The sequence below is a fragment of the Cervus elaphus genome, chromosome X (assembly GCF_910594005.1).
Source record: "Cervus elaphus chromosome X, mCerEla1.1, whole genome shotgun sequence".
NCBI classification, from domain to species: Eukaryota; Metazoa; Chordata; class Mammalia; order Artiodactyla; family Cervidae; genus Cervus; species Cervus elaphus.
Genome location: NC_057848.1, coordinates 51,970,648 through 51,976,277, shown reverse-complemented (window position 1 = coordinate 51,976,277; position 5,630 = coordinate 51,970,648). Strand labels below are relative to the sequence as shown.

Sequence of the window (5,630 nt, the reverse complement as noted above, 5' to 3'; positions counted from 1 at the left end):
ACAAGAAATGAGAAGAAGATTGAATGTGGACTGAGCAATAAAGAGGACTAATTATATTTCTTTAACTGAATTTTTATTAAGATAATCTAAGTCCAAATGCCATAAGAAATAATACAGAGATCTGATTTACTCCTTATGCAGTTTCCCCCTATGATAGATGTGTGTGTGTGTGTGTGCTTAGTCATGTCGGACTCTTTGCAACCCCTTGGACTGTAGCCCTCCAGGCTCCTCTGTCCATGGGATTTCCCAGGCAAGAATACTGGAGTGGGTTGCCATTTCCTCCTCCTGGAGGCATTCCTGACCCAGGGATTAGACCTGTGTCTCCTGCATTGGCAGGTGGATTCTTTACCATTGCGCCACCAGGGAAGCCCCCTATGATAGACAATATCTTATAAAACAATAGTACAGTACCACAAGGTGTTTTCCAGGTGGCTCAGTGGTAAAGAATATGTGTAGGCTTGTGTAGGCTTGTGTGTAGCTTAGTTGGTAAAGAATCTGCCTACAGTGCAGGAGACCCAGGTTTGATTCCTGGGTGGGAAAGATCCCCTGGAGAAGGAAATGGCAACCCACTCCAGTATGCTTGCCTGGAGAATCCCATGGACAGAGGAGCCTGGTGGGCTATAGTCCATGGGGTCATAAAGAGTCGGACATAACTTAGTGACTAAACCACCACCAGGCTTGTGTGTCTACCACCATATCAAGAACATTGCCATCACTATAATGATTGTTCATGCTGCCTTTCATAACCACAGCTACTCCTTCCTGTTCACCCTTCCTACCCCCTAACAACCACTAATATGTTCTCCATTTCTAAGATTTTGTCCTTTCAGAAACATGACATACCAGGAATTGAGGATTTTGATGAATCATTTGCTCTTTGATGTAAACCTTGGCCTCTTCCTCACCACAAAGTCTCCGGTAAAACCTACACCATCCACTACTACTTGACAGAGGGTTTTTCTTTTGATGTGGTGTAGTTCTGACTCCTCCTTTGGTGTTGATGTGGAGAGCATCTGAGACTCACCATAGGCCTGGGTTTAAAACCTATGTTTGAACTGCTAAAGTGTTAAAGCACTGGGATAGATCTGAAAGGAAGTGGGACCACTCACAGGTAGAAAGTGGTTCTTCTAAAACATGGTAACAGCTTTGTGAGCTCTAGGTGCTCCCAGGTATTCCTTTTAAAATTCACTGCCTACTCTTCCCAACTTGCTTTTTGCCTTTCTTTTACTCCTTTCTCTTTTCTGTCCAGATATGGGTTATCATTTGAGAGATACCATGAAGGCTCCTCCTCCTGGTTCCTAAATCTTAACTACTGGTCTGTCTTGGTAATTGAAACTCGAATATTAGAGATTCATTCATCTAGATTCGGGTATCATTTGTTTTTAAAAGCAAATGATGGGTATATAACGCCTACTCAATAAACATTTGCTGAATGGATAAACACTTTAGTAGGAATTTGCTTATAAGAGAAATGCATTGGAGTGGGCATTTTGATGGGGGGTAGTGTGTGAGTGCCACATTGCTCAATGGTGTCCGACTCTTTGTGACCCCATGGACTGTAGCCAGCCAGGCTCCTCTGTCCATGGGATTCTCCAGGCAAGAATACTGGAGTGGGTAGCCATTCTCTTCTCCAGGGGATCTTCCCAACCCAGGGATCAAACCCACATTTCTTACTTAAGAAGCGTTGGCAGGTGGGTTCTTTACCACTAGCGCCATCTGGGAATCCTGTTATTTTCTGTTGTCTTATTTATTTTTAGATTATAAACTATTTCAAACAGAAAAATATAAAGATTAATATACTGAATAAATGCTAATGCCTTGCCTTTTGTAAGAAAAAAAAAAAAAACGTGTTGGTGGAGAATGGATACATGTATATGTATGGCTGAAGTCCCTTCACTGTTCACCTGAAACTATCACATTGCTTATTAATTGGCTATACCCCAAGACAAAATAAAAAATTAAAAAGAAAAACAGAAGTGTTATGGGTGGAGTTGTTGCCCCCTGATTACACTGCTCTCCCCGCTCTCCTCACAGGTACCCTGTAGACTGTAGTTTGTGTGTATGCTTCCCACGTGTGTTAGTATATTGTGTATATTTGTGTTCAAAGATAGGATACAGTATTATTGTTTTCTGAACTTCATATAAATGATTTCCTGTATACATATTATTTTGCAACTTGCATTTTTCATTTAACATTATGATTGTATTTATCCATGTTAATACGTGTATCTAGATCATTCATTGTATCTGCTGCCTTGTATTACAAAGTATGACTATAACACAAATGATTCATTTCTCTTTTGATGAATACCTAGATTGATTCCTATTACAATGCTGTGCCAAACACCTTGAACAGGTTACTTTTTCGGGTGTGCAAGAGTTTTTCAAAGATAAATGACTAAAGGTGGAACTACTGGGCATTAGGGAATGTGTATATTCAGATTGACTAGATATTGCCAAATTACTCTCGTATGTGATATCCCAAAGTACAGGCAAGCCTTGCAGATAATGTGATTTTGGTTCCAAACTGCTGCTACGAAGCAAATATTGCAATAGAGTCACATGAATTTTTCATTTTCCCAGTGCAAATAAAAGTTATTTTTCCACTATACTATAGTCTATTAAGTATGCAATAGCATTGTTGAAAGAAGTGATGTACAAACCTTAATTTAAAAATGCTTTATTGCTAAAAAGTACTAACCATCATCTGAGCCTTCAGTGAGTTATGATCTTGTGGCTGGTGAAAGGTCTTGCCTTGATGTTCATGGCTGCTGATGGATCAGGGTAGTACTTGCTGAAGGTTGGGGTGGCTGTGACAATTTCTCAAAATAAGACAACAGTGAACTTTGCTATGCCAGTTGGCTCTTCTTTTCTCAAATTTCTCTGTCACATGCAACACTGTTTGATGGCATTTACCCGCAGTAGAATTCTTTCAAAATTTGAGTCAATCTTGTCAAACTCTGCCCTTGCTTTGTCAACTGTTCATATAATATTCTAAATTCTTTGTCGTCATTTCAACCATCTTCAAAGTATCTTCACCAGGAGTAGTTTCCGTCTCAAAAAACCACTTGCGTTGCTCATCCATAAGAAGCCACTCCTCATCCACTAAGGCTTTATCATGAGATTGCAGCAATTCAGTCACATCTTCAAGCTCCACTGCTAATTCTCTTGCTATTTCTACAGCATCTGCAGTTACTTCCTCCATTGGAATCTTGAGCCCCTCAAAGTCATCCATGAGAGTTGGAATCAACTTCTTCTAAACTCGTGTTAATGTTTTATTTTGACCTCCTCCCATGAATCACAATATACTTAATAGCATTTAGAATGGTGAATCTTTTCCAGAAGGTTTTCAATGTAATTTTCTCATATCCATAGAGGAATCACTCACTATCTATGGCACTATAGCTGTATGAAATGTATTTCTTAAATAATGACTTGAAAGGGCAACAGAGGATGAGATGGCTGGATGGCATCACTGATGCAATCAATTGACATGAACTTGGGCAAACTCTGGGAGATGGTGAGGGACAAGGAAGCCTATGGTGCTGCAGTCCACGGGGTCACAAAGAGTCAGGCATGACTTGACCACTAAACAATGACAATGAACAAGGCTTGAAAGTCAAAATGACTCCTTGATCAATGGGCTGCAGGATGGATGCTGTGTTAGCAGGATGAAAACAACACTAATCTCATAGTCTATCTCAATCAGAGCTTTTGGGTGACCAGGTGCATTGTCAATGAGCAGTAATATTTTGAAAGGAATTGTTTTCTGAGGAGTAGGCTCAGCTGGTAAAGAATCTGCCTGCAATGCAGGAGACCCTGGTTCGATTCCTGGGTTGGGAAGATCCTCTGGAGAAGGGATAGGCTGCCCACTCCAGTATTTTGGGCTTTCCCGATGGCTCAGCTGGTAAAGAATCCGCCTGCAATGTGGGAGACCTGGGTTCAATTCCTGGGTTGGGAAGATCCCCTGGAGAAGGGAACAGCTACCCACTCCAGTATTCTGGCCTGGAGAATTCCATATATAGTCCATGGGGTTGCAAAGAGTCATACACCACTGAGCGACTTTCACTTCAAGTCTCAACAGTGGGCTTAAAATATTTGGTATGTTGTAATATGTTGTAAACAGATATGCTGTCATCCAGGCTTTATTCTTCCAAATCTACTCTGCACAGACAGAGTAGATTTAGCATAATTCTGAAGGGGCCTAAGATTTTCAGAATGGCCAATGGGCCTTGGCTTCAACTGCATTTGCCCCTAAGAGGAGAGTCAGCCTGTCCTTCAGAGCTTTGAAGTCAGGCATTGACACCTTCTCTCCAGCCATGAAAGTTCTAAATGACATCTTCTTGCAATAGAAGGCTGTTTTGTGTACACTGAAAAATCTGTTGTTTAGTGTAGCTGCCTTCATGGGTTATCTTAGCACTTTCTGCTTCACCTTGTACTTTTATGTGATGGAGATGGCTTCTTTTCTTAAACCTCATAAATCAACCCCTGCTGGCTTCAAACTTTTCTTCTGCAGCTTCCTCGCCTCTTTCAGCCTTCATGGAACTGAAGAGAGTTAGGACCTTTCTCTGGATTAGGCTTTGGCTTCAGGAATGTTAATTCTGGATTAATCTTCTGGATTAATCTTCTATCCAGATCACTAAAACTTTCTCCACATTGGCGATAAGGCTGTTTTGGTGTCTGATCATTTGTGTGTTCACTGGATGAGCACTTTTATTTCCCGTCAATAACTTTTCCTTTGCATGCACACCTTAGCTAACTGTTTGGCTCAAGAGGACTAGCTTTTTGACTGTCTCAGCTTTTGACATGCCTCCCTCACTAAGCTTAAGTATTTCTAGCATTTGGTTTAAAGAGTGAGACATGCGATGGGCCAGTGGCTGGTTGGTGGAGCAGTCAAAACACACTTAACATTATCAATTACATCTGCCCTTTATATGGATATGGTTCATGGAGCCCCCCAAACAATTACAATAGTAACGTGGGAGATCACTGATCACAGATCACCATAACAATATAACAGTGATGAAAAAGTTCGAGATACCATGAAGAGTGTCAAAATGTGATACAGAAACACAAAGCAAGCAAGTGCTGGAAAAATGGTGCCAAAGACTTGCTTGACACAGAGTTAGCACAAACCTTCAACTTGTAAAAAATGCAGGATCTGTGAAGCATAATAAACTGAAACATAGTAAAAATGAGGTATGTATGTATATGCAGTTCCTTTTCATTTTCTTGACAATGTTTGGTGTTGTCAGACTTTGCACTTCTCTGGTAGCACAAATGGTACCTTACTGTTTTAATTTGTATTATCTTGATAGCTATTGAGGTTGAACATATTTTTATATGTGTATTGGGCATTTGAATTCCCTCATCTCTGAAATGCCTGTTCGCTTTTGCCCATTTTCCTATTGTCTTGTTTGTCGTATAGATTTGCAAAAATTCATTACATATTCTGGATCTCTATCTTACGCCAGTTATATGCTCTGTAAATCCAGTCTGTGGTTTGTTTTTTAATGTGTTCATGATGTATTTTTTAAATATTTATGTATCTGGCTGTACCAGCTCTTAGTTGTTGCATGCGGATCATCAGTCTTTGTTGTGGCTTTGTGGGATCTTTATTTTTTTCCCAA

General features: G+C 40.4%; 1 pseudogene; it reads right to left on the bottom strand.

The window, feature by feature from the left end:
- Positions 1-2,702: 2,702 nt before the first annotated feature.
- On the bottom strand, positions 2,703-4,862 carry LOC122690308 (annotated as a pseudogene).
- Between the last annotated feature and the right edge of the window lie 768 nt (positions 4,863-5,630).